The sequence below is a fragment of the Xenopus laevis genome, chromosome 1S (assembly GCF_017654675.1).
Source record: "Xenopus laevis strain J_2021 chromosome 1S, Xenopus_laevis_v10.1, whole genome shotgun sequence".
Lineage (NCBI taxonomy): Eukaryota > Metazoa > Chordata > Amphibia > Anura > Pipidae > Xenopus > Xenopus laevis.
The window spans coordinates 79,693,510-79,718,636 of NC_054372.1; the positions used below are offsets into that span (position 1 = coordinate 79,693,510).

General features: G+C 41.6%; 1 protein-coding gene across 21 annotated transcripts in view; it reads right to left on the bottom strand.

The window, feature by feature from the left end:
* adgrl3.S (adhesion G protein-coupled receptor L3 S homeolog) overlaps positions 1–25,127 on the bottom strand; it is a 1,276,319-nt gene that overhangs the window by 477,346 nt on the left and 773,846 nt on the right. The gene's annotated exons all lie outside the window — the stretch shown is intronic.

The following is a 25,127-nucleotide window of genomic DNA, read 5'->3' on the forward strand; positions in this document are numbered from 1 at the left end:
AGCTTGTGCTGAATACAGCCTGTTATTCTCCCCTGAACTGCATCTGGGGGTAATTTGTTAGCTCAAAACAAGTTCAGTTCAGCCCTCAGGTTTTGGGCCCACCTGATAATTACACTACACTAGGTTTTTGTTCAACAGATAACATAATTAAAGCAGCTTTTAGGTACAGCTACAAGTTATGAATTTAGACCTAAAACTGAGAAAGGGTTGAAAAATAAGATCACCTCTACGATTTACAAGAAACAAACTTTGACAACCAGTTTGAACCAGGAACCTCCAAAGTTAGAAATTCTTACAGGACAGTACTTGAGGTTAAGAATGAATTGCTCTTATAAGATATATTTTAGATATACAGATGAGATTTCAGTATAGCAACTTTGAGAGATCAACCAAAACAATTATAACAGAAAGAAATTATATGCACTGGTAAATTCCATAGATTTTGAAGAGACATCAGGGACATAAAAGAAGACCCAGATTTATAGGTGTTACCCCAAACACTTCCAGGAGGTCAGTTAGTCTAAGAGATACATTGCTTCATAGCTATTATTGGGGGGGAAGACCAAAAATTCTATATCTGGCTGTGTCCAACATTTGGATTGTTTTGAGGCTATAGATGTGAAGCATGCAGACATATTGCAAATTATTAGCTAAACTACATCCGAATTTTACCAAGCAGTCCATTTCATTTACAATAAAAAAAAAATGTTATGGTGGGGAAAAAATACCTTAAGTTGTCCTACCCTCAACCAATGGGATGGGAACCCTCCTATTATCTATATAAAGAGCTGTCCAAGTGGCTATTGCTCAGTGCATTATAGTTAGTGGATAGTGCAGGAGGATGAATATTTGTGTGATTTGTGTGAAAACCCTTGTACATTAGCCTGCATCTGCCTTTGTGCATCCCTTGAGGGTGCACACTTAGGGCTACCATCTTACCCCCTTTAAAAGTAACACTGATTGAAAACACATTTTGCCAGTTTGATACATTACTGCACACAAATTCTTTATTCCTGCATCCAACTTGCAGCTTGTGTATTCAAAAAAGTGTCTTTGGGTGAAAAGGAAAACACTTACTGGGTGAAATGGTAACCCTATGTACACTACTGCTGATTTATTACATTGTTTGCTGATTTCTGTTTTTTTAAAAATTAGCATTGGCTTAGAATATTTCAATGTTAGTTATGGACTTAATTAGCCCTAGTTAGATTAATTTATCAGACCTATACCCCTTCACTTCCATATGCAAGTTTCCTCTACCCTTTCCTAATCATCTTTCTTTTTCTTTTAATAAATTGATAATTCATAATGGTCAAATATGAGGGGCAGCTGAAGAAGGAGAAAGGGTGGAAGGTATTGCAGAGCTGGTCATGGCAGGACTATTCCAGATTATATTGCCACCATAAGTGGGCAACCCATACAGAGGCGGTAGTGAACTGGCTGACCCAGGCCACCTCCTCTGCTTTGGGCAGCAGTGAGCAGCAGTGCATGGGTAACCAGTGCCACTCCACTGTCCCTACTAATAACTTAAAGTATGAGGTGGACCTGTGTCCAAATTCTCAGGAACCTTTTTTTGAGGTGTAGACAGGCATGGGGTACATTACTGTCTGAATTTTTCCCCCTGTGAGGCATATTGGAGTGGCTTCAATGTTTTATTTTTCCTTTCTCTGGATCAACTAGCACTTAGGCTGGTTGTATATACTTAAAGGACATGTCAACCCTTAAAACAAGATTTTTTTCAGTAAAAAGCCTAATTGAATTAGTAACATACCTAGCATTCCAGTCCTTTTTACGTTAACAACAAAGGAGCTTTGTTGATTTAAGTGTCCTGCAGGTTTCCTCCACGATCTGCCACTCTCCCCCCTCCCTTCAGAATCAGCGCTCTTGGCTTGGCGTTCTGAACATGCGCAGTTCCTCATTCACAATTTAGCACATGCACAGTGCAGAGGAATCAGCGTCGGAAAAAAACTTTGTGCGGAGCAACACTAACCTCTGATGACATGCCTATCCATGCTATCCACCAATCTCGCCATAGCATTGGTGGTTGCTATGGCGACTTTAGAATTGTCGGCGTTAACTCTCTGCTCCCCCAGCTCCTTGCTCATATTTCTGCTGCTGACTGCAGGGAGCTTGGAAGAGAGCCAAAGTCTTTAACTACTTCACTGCTTCAGAGGGATAAAACATCTATTGGTGTACAGAAACTCTTACCAGCGTTCGTTTCAGAGGATTGTAATTTTTTTAAAATAAAGTTTTATTGAAAAGTTAACATCAATGAAGAAGTCAGGCGGGCGGGACTTTCGGCGCATGCGCAATAAATCAAGGAAGTGAATAGCATGGACAAAATGGCCGCGGGGTAAAAGCATAGATCTATGAAGATAGAACGCGATGGTGCAGGGAACAGGAGCGGAATTTCCGTGCACTAACAATGCGGTTCGGGTTGGGCAGAGGTAACATTTGCATTCATACAAAAAGTATAAAAATGGTTGACATGTCCTTTAAAATATATACCATGAAAAACTTTAATGCTAAACCAAAGTTTAGTCAAAGTTGTTGAGGTGCTGTAGAAGTCAATGGGAGGTGTGGTGATCCTATTGGACCATTTTTAAACCAATTCAAATTTTAGAGGTTTTCAGATTTCTTTCACTACAATTGGTCAGTTTTCAAAGTTTTCAAGGTATTTGTATTTTTTGGGGTTGTTCAGAGCCTTTTTTCATTCATACTTTTTATAATCAGATCTTTTACTAAATTTAGTGACAATTGTGGATTTAGAGGATTTGTGAGTTTAGTCGTGAAGTAACTAGTGAAAAAGACTAGCTGCAGCAGCTAGATTTTTATTAAAGGAATGGCTCTTCTCCACCCCACTGTATAGGAACCTAATGAAAATCAAATTCCATTTTTTATTTCCTATGGACTGGTTGGAGGCATCTCTAAACAAAACAAACCAATAAATTCTTTGACAAATGGACCATTTACCCTGACATCAGACAACTTATGGTCTTCACATTTCAATATACCTCATGGTATGACCTGGAAAGACTACGAGGCACTAACTCCCTGGGTTCTAGCCACAACAACTTCAACCTGATGACGGCTGCCTCCTAGGATCCATCAACACAATAATGGTAAAAACGGATATCCCAGACACTTATAATCAGGGCTGGCAAATAATGGGCATACTTGATTATAACTCACTCAACATTTATCTTGTTATGTTTCGAGTACACACCATATATGTTGGGAAAATGTGCACACAAGATATTTTGAAATTGTTTAAATGACTTTATTGATTATTCATTCTTACAATCTTTGTAACACATGGATGTGTAGCTGAAGCCTTATAGTTGTGAAAAAGTTTAAATAAAAAAAATTGTAACATACATAGTAATAAAAAAATAGTGGTTTTGATTAAAATTGAATGCGACAATGCAATATGAGACCCAGGTTGGGAGTTAGTATAAATAGCTGATGCCCAACCCACAGCTTTAGGAGAGGAAAATATTGTTTTCTGAAAATTGCTGCCATCACCTGCAATATTTTATCTGATTTCTCTTGAGATTCTCATATGACCATTTCTTCTTTTGGGGAAGCACAATTTTTCCTCCTTTTGGGCAGTGGTGTTTTAGGTGTATACTGTTCTTAAAAACATCAAGTGACTGTCTTATTATTGAAGAGAATAAGGAAATGAGCTATCAAATATAAATTATATGCTTAAAAAACTCTTTGAAAGATGTCCTCCCAATATGTCACATCATTATAGATGATTTTATAGATGCTTTTCTAAAAATTACATTATCATCATCAGATCGCTATATAATTTATACTCTGCATATGCTGTATTATACAAACTTAAATTATGTCCTATGCCACCACCTGCACTTCCTGCCCTGGCACCTACAAAAAAAATGGTGGATATTGTGCAATTGACAGAGGAGTACCAGGGGTAATGCACATAGCAAGTGGGCAATCTGCAGAAGCAAATATTCCAAATGAGGAGTTTTTGAGGAACCCTAATCAGCTTTTTATACTTAGCATTGGGGGGGCACTGGGTCTGCAACACCAAGGGCCCTTTTTGCAGCCAACAGGCCCCCTTACCAAGGTCCACCCCCAGCTTACTGTGTCATGTTAACGACACATACTGCCATTCTTTCTATAGCAGCCGGCAGCAACAAGTACCAAATAAAGGCAGCTTTCTTTCCAAAAAACAAAAACATAGCTTTTGGCAGAAGTATTAGTTCGATAACAACAAAAGGCAGTCAAATTACAGACCTTCCATGCGGGTGACTGTGTGTGCACAGGCACATAGGATCCTTAGTGTTAAGATCCCTCTTTTCCTGTCTCTCCCAGTAAGAGATTTTCAGAGACTGACTAGCCTGGAGTTTAAGGGTTCCTGATAAGCCACCTGAGGAAAAGAAGTGGATGCTCAACCCCATCAAAATTTTGAGACAACACTGCCCCTAGACTCACCTCTGAGTCTGCAGAATTAAAAATTTTGAAAAATCCGGGATTCTTTAAGTCGGTAAATTTGACAAACAGATTTTTATCAATTGGTATAAGCCATAAGGAATCACAAAGGGTTACTCACCCTGGTGGTCTAGTGGGGGGACACCCGCCACGCAATCCTCTCCCTCTGAAGTGATCCTCCCTAAGGCGCACGTGCCGCGACTGTCACTTCTATTCATAGGCGCATGCGCATTGGTGTCATGACGTCAGCGCGCAATTGGCGCGAAATTCAAATGTTTAAAAGGGACATTCATGTGTAGAATCTTTGCCCGTTAAAGGATCTTGTTCCTGGTGTTTTGTGCTTTTGAAGCTTCTGTATTTTGTATTCTGATTCTGATACCCGTTTTGACTCCTGCCTGGCTTTGACGATTCTACTCTCTGTATCCTGACCCTTGCCTGTTTACCGACTCCAATTCTGCTTATCCCTTTGATTGACTTCCTGGTTTGACCCTTGCCTGCCTGACTACGCTTGTTCTCTGCCTGCCTCGACCCAGCCTGATCTGACTACTCTATTGCCAAACACCTTGTACTACGACCTTCTGCCCAAAGACTTTCGCTAACAATCGTGCCCCTCTGCCTAACCAGAACCTCTTGCCTTGCACCTCTCGTTTAAGTCCTAGTGGCATCCAAGTACCTGAGGGCTCCTCCTGAGGCCAAAGGCGGTCACACTACAGGTGAAGCATGAGCCGAGACCAGGGTGCTTGGCATTTGTTCTGGTGTTGGGTGCCGACCGTGACATTATAACGGGCCATGGACGAAGAAGGTCAAGCCGCTGCTCCTTCCACCACTGATGTGCTACTCACCACTTTGTTAACACGCCTAGAGGAACATGAGCAGAGGCAAGATTACCTGATGCAAGGTTTTCACAATTTGACTCGTCGACTGGATGCTTCTGTTGAGTCTCCAGCCTCAGTAGTCACCGCTCCTGTGGGTTCTCCTGCTTTGATGGGTAATGTGCCTAAAACCCATGAACCCAAGATTGTGTTCCCCGATAAGTTCAATGAGGCGTGCAAATTATACCTCAGCTTTTTCCCCCACTCTTTTGCTACTGGCGAAGAAAAAGTGAGGTTCGTAATGACCCCGTTACAGGGTGATCCCCAAATTTTGGCCCTGAGGTTACCTCCCACTGACCCTGCCCGCTTTTCCTTAGAAACTTTCCAAGTCTATGGCAATTCTCTACGATGACCCGGATCATGCTTCCTCTGCCGATTCTTTGATTCGTAAGCTGCGCCAGGGAAAGCGGGATGCGGAGGTGTATTCGTAGCCAGTTCCGGATAGGGCTCTCAGACTCTGTCAAAGACAGCAGTAAATTACCCCCTATCTACTAACCTGGTTGACCGCATGCCTCTTGCCATCCAAGTATATAGAAGACAGAGGGAGAGAAGGGGTGAGAGGGGAACTTTTTTTCATTCTGGGGTTACCAATGTTAAGTCTTTCCTTCCCAATGTGGTTACTAATGTCAAACCTCCTAATCCCTCTGTGCCTTTGCCTCAGGAAGAACCTATGCAACTGGACATATCTCATCTTACTCCTGAGGAAAAAACCCGCAGGCGAAGTTTGGGTCTTTGTATTTACTGTGGGGAGAAGGGTCATTTTCTAAATATATGGGTGCAGAGGTTTCCTCTCCCCATTCTTCCTCTAGGATTATGATACCGGTTAAATTAACCTGGCCTACAGGCTCTGTCAAGGTCTCCGCTTTTGTGGATTCCGGGGCGGAGGGGAATTTTCTGGATGCTGCCTTTGCAGCAAGGTTTAAAGTTCCTTTAACCTCTCTAAGCCCACCTATGAGAATTTTAGCAGTGGACAAAAAACCCTTAGGTTCAGGCCTGGTAACCAAGAAAACAGTGGCGTAACTACCAGGGGTGCAGCAGGTGCGACTGCACCAGGTCCATGGCCCCTTCACCCCTGATGGGGCCCCGGCTGAGCTATGATGTGAGCTGTTTCTGCAGTCTCAGCTGTACGAAGAAAGGCCAGGGCTGCAGCTGATGATGTCACGGCAGGGGCAGGGCCTTCATCGGCTCCTTCAGTCTCCCTCCCCTAATGGGGCCGGCTAAAAAGTGAGCTATTTCTGTAGCAAGGGCTGCAGCTGATGATGTCACGAAAGGGGCAGGCCTTCATCGGCTCCTTCACTCTCCCTCCCTGGTACAGCTGCTGCAACTGTAAATTCTCACGCTGGTCTAGAGATTTCATCATATCGTGTGGGGGACGATTATGTACAACCCATATGCTGTGACACTAAGGGTCACACTGTCAGTATTAGAGAGATAGTGATTACAGATTGTCAGAACTAAGCCATACAATATAACTAGTACAAATGCTGTATACATTGGAGTTGATTAGTGTGTCTGAGTCTGTGTGTGTCTCAGTGTGTGCGTGCCTGTGTGTATATGTGCCTGAGTCTGTGCGTGCCTGAGTCTGTGCCTGTGTGTATGCGTGCCTGTGTGTATGCGTGCCTGTGTGTATGTGTGCCTGAGTCTGTGAGTGCCTGTGTATGCGTACCTGTGTGTATGTGTGCCTGAGTCTGTGTGTGCCTGTGTGTATGCGTGTATTTGTGCCTGAGTCTGTGCGTGCCTGTGTGTATGCGTGTATGTGTGCCTGAGTCTGTTTTTCGGCCTCGTGTTTTTATATGGTCATGAAACTCCTCAGTAACTTATAATATCCTTATAATTTACAAGAGGGGGTACTTTATTCACTATATATCCTTATAAATAATATTATAATACATACTAAGAGTTCCCTATATAACTCAGCCTGCAGCCTTGTGCCTTTATATGGTCACAGAACCCCTCAGTGACTTCTAATATCCTTATCATTTACAGTAGGGGGTACATTATCCCTTATAATCCATGAGTGATACTCAGAGTTCCCTTTATAACTCAGCCTGCAGCATTGTGTCTTTATATGGTCACAGAACCCCTCAGTGACTTCTAATATCCTTATCATTTACAGTAGAGGTACATTATACCTTATATCATTATAATACAGTGAAACCTCAATTTTACATGTCCTTTTTGCATGTAACTTTTAAGTTAACTTTTAGTATGTTATATAATGGCCAATTCTAAGCAACGTTTCAATTGGTTTTCATTATTTCTTGTTATTGTTTTTGAATTATTTTCCTTCCTCGTCTACATCTTTCCAGCTTGACCCCATCTAAAAACAAATGCTCTGTAAGGCTACACATTTACTGTTATTGCTACTTTTTAATGACTCATTTATCTATTCAGGCCTCTCCTATTCATATTCCAGTCTCTTCTTCAAATCAGTGCATGGTTGCTAGGGTAATTTGGACCCTAGCAACCAGACTGCTTAAATTCCAAACTGAAGAGCTGCTGAATAAAAAGTTAACTCAAAAACAACAATTAGTAGAAAATGAAAACCAATTGCAAATTGCCTCAGAATATCTTTCTACATAATACTAAAAGTTAACTCAAAGGTGAACAACCCTTTTAGGGGGGCCCAGTTGTAAATTTCTGTACCTGGGCCCTTAGGGGTTTAGTTACGCCACTGCAAGAAAACTGTAAGTTTATCCATGTGTTCCAATAACTTGCACTATGAGGAACTAACCTTTTTTTATTGAGGGTGCTTCTTCTTCTTTAATTTTAGGGTTGGCTTCAAGCTCATAACCCACATATAGATTGGGTAACAGGGGAGATTCTCAAATGCGGTTCTAAATGTAAGGTTTCTTGCCTTCCTCCGTTGGTGGCAGTCTCTTCCCTCGAGGGATTACCTGCAGCTTATGCGAGCTTTAATGATGTGTTCTCTAAGAAGGCTGCAAAGATCTTACCCCCTACATGTCCAATCTACCTTATCCCTGGGTCCACTCCCCCTCGTGGTCGAACTTACCCTCTCTCCTTGCCTGAAGCCCAGGCAATGAGAGAATATATCCAGGAAAACCTAGAAAGAGGTTTCATTAGACCTCTAGTTCCCCTGCTGGGGCAGGTTTCTTTTTTGTTGGGAAAAAAGATGGTGGTCTTCGTCCCTTTATAGACTACAGAGGTCTAAACAAGATCACCATGAAAAAACGTTACCCCCTTCCTTTGATTTCTGAACTATTTGATCAGGTTAAAAATGCCAAAATTTATTCCAAGCTTGACCTTAGAGGTGACATTTTCCTGCTGGGGCTATTCGTAGTGGTCTATCTAGACAATATTCTAATCTTTTCTTCTAATCTGTGTGATCACCGTAGACACGTTCAGGAAGTATTACTTAGGCTAAGGGAAAACAACCTTTATGCTAAACTTTATTTTCTTTTTCTGGTTCTTTGTCCCCTGAACCCTCTGTCAACTCTTCTGTCAAACAGTTTGCAAATTTGGTCTGGGGTGCATGACTCTTTCTGCAGCTACAACCACTCAGAAAAAAGCAGCTGTTAGGTCTCACTGAGAGGCACCCAAATATCAGGTAGGAGACTCTGTGTGGTTATCTACAAAAAACATTCTCTCAAGTTGGGTCTCAGGTTTATCGGTCCATATCCCATCATTGAAATAATCAACCCTTCGTCCATTTGTCTTAAACTACCTGACAATTTCAAAATCTCTAGCTCTTTTCATGTTTCCCTTTTAAAACCAGCTTCACAAGTCCGTCAACAGTCTGTTCCTCCCCCAATGTTGGTTGAAGGTCAGTCTGAGTTCGAAGTCCAAGAGCTCCTCGATTCTCGCCTAGCACGAGGTAAGCTTCAATATTTAGTTGAATGAAAGGGCTACGGCCCTGAGGAGAACTCTTGGGTTCCAGTTAGTGACATCAGAACTGATCGTCTCAGGAAACAGTTCCACCTAAAGTTTCCTGAGAGACCTGGGGGTCCAGTGGCCCCCCCAAGAGGGGGGGTAATGTAATAAGGGTTACTCACCCTGGTGGTCTAGTGGGGGGATGGCAGGGACACCTTGCCCGCCACGCAATCCTCTTCCTCTGAAGTGATCCTCCCTAAGGCGCACGTGCCGCTCGTCTCTTCTATTTAAAGGCGCATGCGCACTGATGTCATGACGTCAGCGCACAATTGGAGTGAAATTCAAATGTTTAAAAGGGACATTCATGTGTAGAATCTTTGCCTGTTATAGGATCTTGTTCCTGGTGCTTTGAAGCTTCTGTATTTTGTATTCTGATACCTGTTTTGACTCCTGCACGGCTTTGACGCTTCTACTCTCTGCATCTTGACCCTTGCCTGTTTACCGACTCCGATTCTGCTTAACCCTCTGATTGACTTCCTGGTTTGACCCTTGCCTGCCTGCCTGACTTCCGCTTTTTCTCTGCCTGCCTCGACCCAGCTTGATCTGACTACTCTATTGCCAAACGCCTTGTTCTACGACCTTCTGCCCAAAGACTTTCGGTAACAGTCGTGCCCCTCTGCCTATCCAGAACCTCTTGCCTTGCACCTTTTGTTTAAGTCCTGGTGGAACCCAAGTAGCTGAGGGCTCCTCCCGAGGCCAAAGGCAGTCACACTACAGGAGAAGCACAAGCCGAGACCAGGGTGCTTGGCATTTGTTCTGGTGTTGGGTGCCGTCCGTGACAGCAGGTCAACACAAAACTTTATTGACCCATCTGGCTTGGGAACCAGAACTACACCAGTCACTATTAGACTCCTCAATCGGGGTGATTATGAATTTTTGTCAGCTCCTTCCTCACAAGACTCTTCTACTGTGAAGGAGGCGATGAGATGATGAGACCTTGATCGTGCTCGTACCGATAGGGCACTAAAACCCTTGGAAAATCACAAATTTCATACACGATTGGGCAAGTCGAAAACGGCTAAATATCCCGGAGACAACGGGGGTCTCGGATAGCAAATAGAAGACACAGACGGGAACAGAAAGGCCCGCGTACCTCTTCTCATTACACAATGAGGAGCGTTGCATCACACCCAACTAGGCCTCGATCCCCAACCTCGGCTACCATGGCCTCGCAGGTGGATTCCTGGCTCGAGAGCGACTCCCAACCACTTGCGCTCTCAACTTCACCACAGAGTCCCTCGGATGACTCGGCCTTACTCGACAAATTTAAATCCATGCTTCAACAAGAACTGGTGGCTATGGCGACTACTATATCAGCGGATATCGCTAAACAGCTACATGACCTGGGCCAAAGAACTGACGTTCTAGAGCACAAAGTAGAAGATATTACTACTGTCTTAGATGCTCATGAGAACGACATACAGGAGCTTCAAGGACAACTACAAGAGGTTTGGGACAAGATTAAAGATGCAGATTACAGATCCAGGTGCAACAATTTGCGCATAAGAGGCATCCCTGAAATGGTAACAGATCTTTCTTCTGCCATAGACAATATTTTTACCTCACTAGTCCCTAACCTACCTGCTGAACGGTTAGAATGCGACCGGATTCACCGTGCTCTGCGGCCCCTAAGGGATAGTGACCCACCTAGAGACATCATATTACGTCTACATTATCACCAGACGCAAGTAGCGATACTACAGGCCGCAAGCCAGAAAGAACGCCTAGAACATCAAGGCACTCAATTCCAAATTTACTCAGACCTGGCTCCCATAACACTCCAGAAACGTAAGGCATTAACTCCGATAACTAAAACTCTGCAACAACTGAAGATAAAGTACCGATGGTTATTCCCAGTAAAAATATCCTTTGCCTACAACGGCCAAAGTCACCAAATTGGATCTCTACGCTCAGGAACAGAGCTTCTATCCCGCCTAGGCCTGTCACCACACCACTCGGACAGCCCAGCGAAATCACCTAGACCTGCTCAGCCTCGTAGAGTCAGCCCTATCTGGCAGAGAGCAACGTGTTCACCACGGCGGAGAACATCACCCACTTGAGTCTTTGGGAAGGATTTTCTAGGAAAGATCGCACGATTATGCTCGGGACGGTAATCAGGACAGTTGGTGAGATGAAACCATTGTTTTAGTTCTCTTCCCTACCTTTTTTTTTTTATGTGTTTAAGTTGGGTCATGCATCAATCACACTTATTTCATCTGATACCCATCACGTTATTTCCCCGAGACAGCTTAAATGACTACCTTCCCACCCTAATTTTCCATGGATGCGAATGTTTTGGGATGTCGGTTGGTGGGAGATGGTCTCTGGACAAAAAAAGTTAGAACTTGCTGACAATTTGATAATGCACTTTGCTTCTATATCACCATTGAATTAACAGGGAGGAGACATCAACCCCTAATGCTTGCCCATCGTAGTTCACTTCCTTCCAGGGCTAGCCCCTCGGGTTTACCTTGTTGCCCCCCAACAGTTTTGTCTCTCTATCCCTAACTGGTTGTAGGGATTGTTGGGGTGAAACTCACCGAACAATGGAAGATTCCACTGACAAGACTTCACACACTATTGTGTAATTTACTTTAATGTTTGTTTTCATGTTCTACTATTTTGTTAAGATGTTTTGCTTTACTAAGAAGGTGGTTTTCACATTTGACAGAAGTCAGTATGGTCCATACAACCTTTGTGGGCTAATTACCTTATTGTATATATGTTTGATATTTGGTCTTTACATCCACAATGGATCTGAAAATCTTATCCCATAATGTCCAAGGTTTTAACTCCCCGGGGAAAAGAAGGAAAGCTTTTCAATACTACAACTCCCTTCATATAGATATTCTACTCCTCCAAGAAACCCACTTTTCAACGACCTCCTACCTCAAATTCGTACACAAGAATTACCCGATGGTTTATATGGCTAATAACACTACGAAAACTAAAGAGGTCGCAATTTATTTGAGGAAAGGTTTACACCTACAGGTGTTAGAGACCTTTGAAGATCCGGAGGGCAGGTATATAACTTTGAAAATCTTAATGGACGAGACAAAAATGACCTTAGTCTCCTATTATGCCCCAAATTTGGGACAATTCTTGTTTTTTGAAAAGTTGGTGGGCTTTCTGTCCCATTGGGGAGAAGGCCACCTCATTCTTGGGGGGGATACCAATAGCATCCTAGATAGATACTGGGATCGACAGACTATTTCGACACCTCCTGATATCTCAACAGAGGGTATGAAAATTGGCAAATTATGCAACTCAGAAGGTTGGGTAGATGTCTGGATGGAGCTCCACCCAGGAGTTAGACAATTGACCTACTTTTCCTCACCCCATAATCTCTATGGACGTATGGTCTTCACAAAGCTTGTTATCGATGCCCCAGTCCTCCAGAATTTTGAATATATCTTGGTCGGATCATTCCCCCATACTATATAAACTTACTCTACTACACATACCCAAAACTCTGGCAAGGTGGCGAATGAATGAATCGCTTTTAAAAGTGCCAGATCTATACAAACGTTTAGAAACTTCCCTCAAAGCATACTTTCATGAAAACGCATCTACCATTCCTTCTTCCGCTATAATCTGGGAAGCCAACAAAGCTGTAGTTAGAGGGCTTTTGATCCAATGGGGATCACAGCGGAAGAAGAGATTGCTACTCTGTCCACACAATTAAATGATCTAATGGTACGTCAAATGGATAATCCCAATATAGACCTAAGAACTCATATCAACCAAACTCGTACAAAGTTAGATCTAGTTCTCACTCATAAGGCAAAGAAAGCTTGGAAATGGTCTCAACAAAGATTATATTATCATACCAACAAACCTGGCCGCCTTTTCGCGAGACGACGAAATCGTTTAGACTTTACCCCAATCACCAAACTTAAGACTTCTAACGGGTTCACTACTAATGCGCTACAGAGTATTTTGGGAGAATTTCACACTTTTTATAAAAAACTATATCAAGCCACACCAACTCCCCCATCTCACAAATTAGATTAGTTTTTTCAGGGTATTACTTTACAACCCCTAACCCCCTCTCAACTTCAATCTTTAAATGCAAAGATAACAGAGGAGGAAATCCAAGCAGCTATTAAACTATTGAAACTTCCCAAATCACCAGGACCGGATGGCTTTCCGGTGTTGTATTATAAGAAATTCTTCCACATCCTCACCCACATCTAGCCACAATGTTCAACCAATTGCTCACAGATGATAAGTTACCAGCCCAAACTTTAATGGCTACGATTACTCCCATCCCTAAACCAGACACAGACTCAACAGATTGCAAAAACTATCGCCCCATCTCTATCTTAAACCTAGATATCAAAATTTTGGCCAAAGTCCTAGCCACCCGTCTTAGTAAAATCTTGCCATTCCTGATTCACAGGGATCAAGTGGGGTTCGTTGGTGGCAGACAGCCCACAGATGCTATACGCAGATTAATTCTTTTGGTAGAGGGAGCCCAAAAAATCTCCACTCCCTCCATGCTCTTGAAGATTGACATTAAAAAGGCTTTTGATTCTGTAGCTTGGCCCTACCTTTACTTCACCCTACAAAAGTGGGGTATGGGTGACAATTTTCTGGCATGGATCCACGCTCTATATGACCATCCAATGGCGAAAGTACATATTGGTCCATATTCCTCTTCCCCACATTTAACATTGAGAGGGGGACAAGACAGGGGTGCCCACTCTCTCCTTTGCTTTTTTTTTTTTTGCTTAGCTATTAGAAACAACCCCGATATTACATGGTAACAATGATAACACCAACCACCATAAGCTCAGTATGTTCGCAGATGATGTGACACTGTTTCTAACCCGCCCACTCGTATCGCTTCCTAACCTATACAATGTTTTAAATAAATTTGGGGATATCTTTGGCCTTACACTAAATCATGCCAAAACTGAGGCCCTGAATATAAATCTACCTAAGGACTTAACCAAACTATTAACCTTAAACTTTGAGTTTCAGTGGAGTGCTTAACACATAACAGTATTGGGTGTTAAATTAACTAACTCATTTGACCAATTGTATACAGCCAATTACCCTATTGTATACCGAAAGTTGCGTTAACTTCTGGAGGACTGGGGGAAATATCACATATCTTGGATGGGAAGAGTGTCAGCAATCAAAATGGTTCTACTACCAAAAATCCTTTATTTATTCAGGGTATTACCTATCCCAATAGTAAGATCATATTTAAGGAAACTGGAATAAATATCTCAAAATTTGTGTGGAACAATAAAGCCTCCAGAGTAAGGCTTAACACTATGCAAAGATCTACCTTGGAAGGAGGCCTTGGTCTTCCGAATCTCTGGAGGTATTATATAGCTGCACAGTTAGCTCACCTGCCAGCCATGCATGCCCAAAACAATGCCCCCTTGTGGCAATCCCTAGAAAACTGGTTTGTGCACCCTTTTTTGGCTGATGCTATGATATGGTCTATAGTAAAACATAGGCCACCAATAACCAGTCGTACGACATTCTATTAGACTTTGGGATGCGAACGCACCCAATTACTCACTATTTTCGGCCCACTCCCCAATTAGACCATTTTTCTGCAACCCTCATTTTATCCCAGGTATCCAAAGCCTCCCATTCCAGTGGTGGAGTGACCATAATCTCATACGGGTGAAAGACCTACTCACCGTTAGGGGTCCTGCTACCTTTGACTATTTACAAGAAAGATATGACCTTCGAGAATCAGAATATTTTTGAGCAAATCAACTCTTACACTTTGTTACTGAATGTTGGCGACAACATCTACCTGAGGCCCCAGACAAGACCTTTTTTGAGAAATGGTGTATGGATGGAGTTGCACCCTTAAAAGCGATCTCCTCTATGTACAGATATATCAACTCCCCTACATCCTTAATTGACGTCAGGTATTTTCAGTCATGGGAAAAAGAACTAGGGAGATCCCTGATGGATAAACAATGGAGTAAACTATGGGACAACCTTAGACAATGTTCTAATAATACAATTTTGCTAGAATCTGGTTAGAAAGTTCTCTTTCGTTGGTATCTCACTCCTAACAGATTAGCACATATGTACCCGAATCTCAATAATGAATGTTTTATGGGATGCAACACAGCTGGAGATATGGCACACATATGGTGGAATTGTCCTCGAGCAACTAGGTATTGGATTAGGGTGTATAATTTAATATTTGGTGTTCTAAATGTGAATTTATTGAAAGATCCTTATGAGGCTTTAATGGGTTCCCCACCACAAAATGTTACAATAGCACAAAGGAAGCTAATTAACAACACATTTTTGGCTGCTAGGCTGGTCCTAGCAAGATCTTGGAAATCTCTGCAAATAAACTTTACCCTGCTAAAACCCAAAATAGACTGGATAATGGTAAATGAAAAGCTAACCAGTTTTGCTCTAGACAGGGTTTCCATGTTTCTGAAAATATGGCAACCCTGGATAGACTACAGATATGGGGGAACCCTTCCTCCTCACTTGCTGACACTCTGACCATCCAGATACAACATACAGTAGTTCTGTTACAAAAATAATGGGAACGATATGATGACGTAGAAAAACCACCTTCTCGCTACAGTTATTTTCTCATATAAAAATTTTCCTTTTTTATTACCCAATATGTATAATTTTAGTTTGATATTATATTGAACATACTAGTCAATTGTTACATACAACATGTTTTAATATGATATATGGCTCGTCTGTTTGTTACGCAATACTATATGCTATAAGATGTACAAGACTAAAACATTATGATACTTTTCTGTCTGTAACAAACGACAACACATTTTCTTTTTCTTTTTGAAAAATAATAAAAACTTATTGAAACAGAGATGATGAGACTTAACTTTCACCCCTGGGTCTGTTTACACTCTTTGAGTGATCAGATGCATCTTACCAGGGAGTTCTGAGAACACATCTGTAAATTGCGAAACTAGTGACAGCAAATTATTTTTCTGAGTTACTGTGAGCTGCTGATCCATAGGTACCTTGGAATTCTAGCACCTTTATCCCAATTCCACCCTATGGGGGACAGGATGAATAAACATAATGCCCTCAGTTTTCCAAGGCTTTAAGAGAAGGTATATTTGTTTAAATTTTCTGGAATCTGGGTGAGAAATCCCGTAATTCACTTCCCCTGTCCTAGTAACATAGTAAGTTAGGTTGAAAAAAGACACACGTCCATCAAATTCAACTTTTTGACTTTTTTTTTTTTTAAACTGCCTTACTACCAGTTGATCCAGAGGAAGGCAAAAAAAACCCATCTGAAGCCTCTACAATTTGCCTCAAAGGGGGAAAAAAATCCATCCTGACTCCAAAAATAAATAAGGGTCATCATATAATAATCTCTCTAATGCTTTATTTACCAGTAGGTCATTCCAGCTGACACAAGGTCACCTATTCCGATTAGAAGAAAAGAGTTTCCACCTAAATATTCGGAAGGGGTTTTACAGTGAGATCTGTGAAGATGTGGAATTCTCTCCCTGAATCAGTGGTACAGGCTGATACATTAGATAGCTTTAAGAAGTGGTTGGATGGCTTTTTAGCAAGTGAGGGAATACAGGGTTATGGAAGATAGCTCATAGTGCAAGTTGATCCAGGAGTCAGGAAGGAATTTTGACCCTGGGCTGGATCCACCTTGTGCAAAAGTCCATCAGCCACTGGGCTAAAACTCTGGGCCGGACATGTAAGGAATATGGCTCAGACCAGAATCGCTGGCGGCATACCTCTCATGTAAGGCCCAGTCTGTGTCTACTTCTGGGTAGACATTAGCCTTGTCTGCATGAAGATTTCTATAAGCTGATTGTGCTGCATCAGTCAGCAGTGGAGAAAGTAAAATTGCCCACCGGTCCTCAGGCCATTTTTGGGCACTGACTACCCTTTCAAAGGTTATGTGAAATGTCTCTGGATCATCAGACTGTCTCATTATTAACAAGAGAGGTCTAGGCGTGGGTGCTGTCTCTGGACTGGACTGTCTGGCCTGGAATTGCAGCAATTACTCCTGCTATTTGGAGAGCTGCTCCTGTAACTGCCTGATCAGTTGAATCTGCTGATCCTGTTGTTGGATCTGCCGATCATGTTGCTGCACCAAATTTTGCAAAAAAACTTAATTTTTTGCTCTCTAGCCCTTCTAAAAACCAAGAGCACTCTGTGGATTAATATCCTACTTCTGCCACCATATGTGACAGGCAGGGCCGCCATCAGGGGGGGACAGGGGGGACAGTTGTCTCGGGCCCAGTGGGTTTTGGGTCTAGAGGGGGGGGCCCGACTGTGCTGCACTTACTTGAAATAGTCGGGCCCCCTCCATGCATCAGACTGCACTGCCTGCCGTTTTCTATGCTCCTCAATCCTGCACAATCAAGACCTTCACCCATTGGATAATGCAATTAGAACCCGCCCCCTTGTCCAATCACATTACAGCTAAGTCTGGTCTTCAGGAGGAACAGGAAAAGAATATGCAGATTGTCTGGGGCCAGCCTGCAAGTAAGCCACAAAGGAAGTTTGCTAAATTGCACTACACACCTCCTACAATTGTGCTCTGATGGAAAGGGAGTTTTTAAAAAGAAAAAAAAAAAAGGTTAAATGTATAAGCACAGTACAATGAAGTGTGGAGACAAAAGGGAAAATAAGAAAAATTATGGGGAGCATAGTAGAAAAGGCAAGGATAGCAGGAGGGAAAGCCTAATAAAACCAGAAGAGAATTCAAAGTTTAAAAAGAAGGAGGATACAGGGATGAAAAGAGGAATTGAAAAAGTATAAAACAAGAGATCAAAAGATAAAATGTGGGGGGGGGGAGTAGAGGAGAGATGGAAGAAAAGGAAAAGTGGAAAACAAAAGAGGAAAGAGTGAGGGAATAGCATGGTGTGGAGAGAGTATGAGAGCAAAGCAGAAAGGGGTTACAGAAACAATTACCCCTGCTGCCCTCCAGCAGCAGAATTGTGTGGCAGGGGCTGTACTTGTGTACCAGTACCTGTCTGGTATATATAGATAGATAGATAGATAGATAGATAGATAGATAGATAGATAGATAGATAGATAGATAGATAGATAGATAGATAGATAGATAGATAGATAGATAGATAGATAGATAGATAGATATAGTAACATAGTAAGTAAGGTTGAAAAAAGACACATGTCCATCGAGTTCAACCTTTTTTTTTTTTCTTTTTATTAACTACCTATCTGCCAGTTGATCCAGAGGAAGGCAAAAAAAAAACCCATCTGAAGCCTCTCCAATTTGCCTCAGAGGTGGAAAAATTCCTTCCTGACTCCAAAATGGCAATCGGACTAGCCCAAAAATCAACTTGTACTATGAGCTATTTACCATAACCCTGTATTCCCTCACTTGCTAAAAAGCTATCCAACCCCTTCTTAAAGCTATCTAATGTATCAGCCTGTACAACTGATTCAGGGAGAGAATTCCACATCTTCTCACTGTAAAAACCCCCTTCCGAATATTTAGGCGGAACCTCTTTTCTTCTTCTAATCGGAATGGGTGACCTCGTGTCAGCTGGAAAGACTTACTGGTAAATAAAGCATTAGAGAGATTATTATATGATCCCCTTATATATTTATACATAGTTATCATATCACCCCTTAAGCGCCTCTTCTCCAGCGTGAACATCCCCAATTTGGCCAGTCTTTCCTCATAGCTAAGATTTTCCATACCTTTTACCAGCTTAGTTGTCCTTCTCTGCACCCTCTCTAATTCAATAATGTCTTGTTTGAGTGATGGAGACCAAAACTGTACGGCATATTCTAGATGGGGCCTTACAAGTGCTCTATACAGTGGAAGAATGACCCCCTCCTCCCTTGACTCTATGCCCCTTTTAATACAGCTCAAGACCTTATTTGCCCTTGATGCTGCGACTGGCATTGTTTTCTACAGCCAAGTTTATCATCTACAAGGACTCCAAGGTCCTTTTCCATAATGGATTTGACTAGTGCAGTCCCATTAAGGGTATAAGTGGCTTGGATATTTTTACATCCCAGGTGCATGACCTTACATTTATAAACATTGAATTTCATTTGCCACTTAGCTGCCCAGATTGCCAGTTTGTCAAGATCATGTTGCAAGGATGCCACATCCTGGATGTAATTAATTGGGCTGGATAATTTTGTGTCATCTGCAAACACTGATACATTACTTATGTCATTAACTAAGTCATTAATGAACAAGTTAAATAAAAGTGGACCCAATACTGAGCCCTGGGGGACCCCACTAAGAACATTACTCCAAGTAGAGAATATCCCATTAACAACCACCCTCTGTACCCGATCCTGTAGCCAGTTTCCTATCCACGTGCAAACAACTTCATTAAGCCCAACAGACCTTAGTTTAGAAAGCAGTCGTTTGTGGGGCACAGTATCAAACGCTTTGCTTTGGCAAAATCCAAATAGATCACATCTACTGCCCCCCCCCACACTCTCCAGAATCTTACTTACCACATCATAAAATGCAAACAAATTCGTCTGACATGACCTATCCTTCATAAAGTCATGTTGATTGTTGCTCATAATGCCATTCATTAGGACAAAATTTTGAATGTGATCCCTTAACAAGCCTTCAAATAATTTGCCCACCACAGATGTCAAGCTTACTGGCCTATAATTGCCAGACTGAGATTGTGATCCCTTTTTAAATATTGGAATAACATCAGCTTTTCTCCAATCCATAGGCACCATACCAGATGACAGTGAATCTGAGAAAATCAGAAATAAGGGCTGGTCTAAAACTGAACTAAGCTCTCTTAGAACCCGGGGGTGTATGCCATCAGGCCCTGGAGCCTTGTTTACATTAATTTGTATTAATGCTTTTTGAATCATATCCTGAGTCAGCCACTGACTAGATTGAGCTGAACCATTTGTGCAGTTATAAAGTGAACCTGTGAACCCAGACTCCTCTATTGTATACACTGAAGAAAATAACTGATTTAACACATTTGCCTTTTCTGTATCTGTTACAACCATACTGGTACCATTATTTAATGGAGCAACACTCTCAACCTGCATCTTTTTACTATTAATATATTTAGGGTTAGTTTTCATCTCCACCGCAATTAACTCTTCATTTCTTTTCTTAGCCTTCCGGATTGCTGATTTACAACATTTATTAGTGTTTATATTCATTAAATGCAGCTTCTGTCCCTACAGATTTGTTGTTTTTAAATGCCTTTCTCTTCTTTCCCATTAACTTCTTTACTTCTGTATTGAGCCACACAGGATGATTCTTAGAGCTTCTAAAGGTTTAGTCCTTAAGTTAATAAATTGAGAACAGTAATGATTTAATATCATTTTAAAGGACAACCATTTCTGTTCTGTGTTTTTAGCTGAAAACTTATTGCTCCAATCAATGCTCTGTAGGGCAGCCCTCAAGGCACTAAAATTAGCTTTTCCAAAATTCATGGTTTTTGTTGCCCCAGTATATTTTTGTTTTTTGCACCAGACATTAAAATATATAACATTATGGTCACTATTACCCAGGGGCTCAATGACTTGCACATTTGCTATAAGTTCTGGGTCATTTGAGATCAATAGATCCGGAATAGCATTTTTTCTGGTAGGCTCCTCAACAACCTGTGCTAAAAAATTGTCGTGCAATAAGTTTATAAACTTGTTCCCATTAACTGATCTAGCAGTACTGTTGCTCCAGTCAATATCTGGGTAATTAAAATCCCCCATTATCATTACTTTACCTAAACTAGCAGCCTTTTCTATTTGCATTAGGAGCTTTGGCTCTTCCTCCTCACTTATATTAGGGGGTCTATAGCATACGCATACAATTAATTTGCTGGATTCTTTACAATTGGTGAAGAACTCCACCCATACGACTTCTGCCCCCTCATTTTCTAACATAACCTCCTCCTTTATTTGAGCTTTTAAATCCTGCCTAACATACAGACATACCCCTCCTCCTTTTCGATTGCCTCTTTCCCTCCGAAACAAAGTATAGCCACTGATATTTACTGCCCAGTCATGCGACTCATTCAGCCATGTTTCGGCCAAACCAATCACATAATATTTTCCTTCCAACACCAGCAGCTCCAGCTCTCCCATTTTACCAGTCAGACTTCTTGCATTTGTAAACATACATTTAATACTGGTATCATATTGAACATATGACATTTGGTCCTCCCTATCCTTAACAGTACCCCCAGCCAAATCTCCTCCCCCATTTTCCCTTTCTTTGCCCACTATCTCATCTAACCTGTCTTCCACTGAATGAAGTATATATATATATATATATATATATATATATATATATATATATATATATATATATATATATATATATATACTGTATATATATACAGTACTTCAATACTTGTGTATACTCAGGGCCGCCATCAGGGGGGGGACAAGTGGCCCGGGCCCGGGCATGAAGTGGGGCCCGGCAGTGCTGCAGTTTTGAAAAGAGCCGGGCCCCCTTGAGAACGCCGAAGCCATGCGTGCGGCCAGCCGAACAGCTGAAATGTAGAAGTGCCAAGAACAGTCGAAGGACCCGAAGCCATGAAAACAGCCAAAGTTCAAGTCCCGAAGCAACGAAAAGACCCGAAGTCACAAAAGGAGGCAAAGTCCTGAAGCCATGAGTTCAATTCTACTGAACACCAATGTTGTTTTTGTTTGTTTTTTTTATCCCCTGGCCACCAATTATTATTTTAATATTCTATGGGCCCCTGCCACCAATGTTTTTTTTTTTTTTTTTAAATTTTGGGGCCCCAATTTTTTTTTAACTTGTATGGGGGGCCCATGTTTTTTTAAAAAATATGTTTTGGTTCCCCAATTTTTTTACCTTGTAAGCAGGGCCCTGGTGCCAATGTTTTTTTTTTTTTAACTTATAAGGGGGCCCTGACCATCAATAGCTTTTTATGACTTGTGTGTGGGGGGGTTACTTTTTTAGCGCTGATGTCTGTGTGGTTTTTGGGTGGGATGGAGTATGGGCTTGGGTGGAGTGGACGGGATCTGGGGTGGGGCTTGGGCGCTAGTGTTGGCGGGGCCCAGGGGGCCCTGAAAATTTTGTCGTACGGGGCCCCGTGATTTTTAATGGCGGCCCTCATGACAGGTTCCCACAGAGTAAGCATCAGAACAACAAAAGTCTCAGCCGACAGCAACAGTTACAAAATAATGGTAGTGTTCTTTCCAAACAACAAAAAAATAGCTTTTGGCAGCAGTATTAGTTCAATAACAACAAAAGGCAGTCAAACTACAGACCTTTCACCCATGTGACTTAGTGTCAGGATCCCAGACTCCCTTTCCCTGTCTCTCCCAGAGACAGACTAGCCTGGCTGATTAGCTACCTGAGGCTAATCAGACACAGCTGGTCAGTTAGCAGCACCTTACACTGCTACAGGTCCCAACCTTTTTTTAACCTTGAGCCACATTCAAATGTAGAAAGAGTTGGCTAATCAGCCTGGCCAATCAGCAAGAAGGATTTTGCTTCTGACCTTGTGACCTCTCTGAAGGAAGTTTGGAGCCAAAATGAAAATGAGGCTGAGGTTAACCAGGAAGAAGAGTCTCTGCACAGAACTACTGAGAGCCAGCCTGAAATTTCTCATCTCTGCTTTGAGTGTTCCTGCTGATTTGTTTGAGTAGGAAGCTAGGGATTTCACCTAGAGAACATTTACCCATATAGGGAACCCCATAGTCAGAGTGCAGGGAGTTAGTTAACTATTTCCAGTCAGCCATCATAGTGACTGGAACTAGTGCAGCTGCCTGAGCTATTGCTAGGGAAGTAATCCCTGTAGGATAGATCTGGCCTGTGGATTTCCCATCAGCCTCTGTGACACGTGCAGTGGATCTCCTCAGGCATTCAGGAAGCTTCTCCTATATCAGCATTTCAAGCTCAGTGTGGATTAAAGCTGCCAGACTGCTCCCCTGCACCTGCTCTACCTCATAGGATTATTCCTTCTCATTACCACTGGTTGGTGAGACCTTTACTTCACACTCCCCGGGTGCATCAATCTGGTGTTGCAACACATAACTCTACTCATACTACTTTGCTATATCCCTTCAGACCCCTAGTGTGCACTCACACCATGTTTTTATTTATTTATATAACATAATAAAGCTTGTTTTCATTATGCAGATTCTTATATAGTAAGAATAATCAGTACAGAGTCTTCAACAGTTTTCAACAATAGTTTTTCAACAATATATAGTAACAGTATGAAATTTACAGCTCAGAATTTAGTATATGACCCTATGTCAGATTTAATGGGTATATTGCCAATAGTCTATTTACTTGATGACTCCTGGGGGGTGCGAAATCCAGCCTCTCTTGTTCATGTGGCCATGTATCAAGGTATTGGGATGACTCCATTACAAGTGGGTGTTCTCTAAGGGTTTCTTTGTCGTAACATGTTGTTTGTCTAAAGGTGTAAACTGTGAGGTATCTTATATGTTGTGGAAGTGATGTTATATTTGTTATCCAGGTGTTAAAGAATTTCGTTGTGTTTTGTTCTTTTCTGATTATTGCTTCCAACTAATCCATATGAAATAGGTGATGTAATTTTTGTTTGACTATCAATATAGGTGGGGAGTCAGTGGTTAACCATAGTTGTAATATAGTATTCCGAGCTGCTGCCGCTAGTCTACTGATCATATTTTTCTCTGGTTTTGATAGTTGGGTATAATTTGTGGTGTTACGAAATAGTGCCCATTCAATTTGCATTTGGATAGGTTTGCCAGCCAACTGTCCACCATATGTGGCTACCTCTTGCCAAAAAGTTTGTAATTTTGAACATGACCAAAGGTTGTGTATTAAATTGGCTCCTGGGGAGCAACATCTTAGACAGTTATCTGAGGAGAGGTTTTCCATTTTATATCTTCTGATTGGAGTTAGATATGAATTATGGAGTATTTGGAGAGCCCTCACTTGATATCTGCTTGCTGGGAGCAATTTCATTATTTTCATATGTTGTTCTTAAGATATCTGATTTTGTTGTATCAGGTAAATCTGTCATCCATTTAAAGGGGGATTTCCTTCATCTTCTAACTGTATTAATGTCTGTATCATCTGATATAGTTGTGACTTTGTTTGTTTAGTTTCAGTGTTTTTCCTTATTTTATTTAATGGGTTATCTTTTTCTCTGTCTGATAACTGAGCAAAATGGATGAGTTGTAGTCTCAGGAATATGCGTGGTGTTGTAAACGGGTATTTTTCCATGAGTTTTGTTCGGGTGATGATTGAGTAATTATCAAAACTTTTGTTTCCTATCCATGTTAGATATGGAGAGATATGTAGGGATAGATTTAGTTTTTTCCTGGTTGATTGCCATGCTTTGTGCATGCCTGTGAATAAGGGATTATGTTGGGAAAGTTCCCCCACCCCCCAGAGGTTTTGGTTGTACTAGTTTGAATAAGTTGATCCTTGAACGTTTTCTTTTCCAGATAAAGGTCCTAAATATGTGATTAATTCTTTTGATATCTGTCTTTGTGTAATGATGTAGTAGGGTAATATTTGTAGTGGGTATAGAATCTTAGGAAATATGACCATTTTGAGTAGGTGGATTCTACCCATTAATGTCAAATTTATGTGTTTCCATTGTTGTGTTTCTTGTTGTATCTATTGTCATCTATTGTTGTAGTTTGTAGTTTTTTTGAAGGGTAAGTGTGGGAGCCAATGTGTGGGTTCTGAATGACGAAGTTGGAGTGCTTCTGATTTGTTTCAATTTATCCGTAATCCTGCTATTTTCCCAAATCTTTGTATGATTTGTAATAGTATGGGTATATCAGTTTTGGGTTGGCCAAGGAATAAAAAGATATCATCTGCGAAGGCTGTATCTTTTAAATTTATTTGTCCTAGTTGTATTCCCTTTAGATTTGTGTTCTGTTTTATCAGTGGGTCAATGGCAATATTGAAGAAAAGAGTTGATAACGGGCATCCTTGGCGAGTTC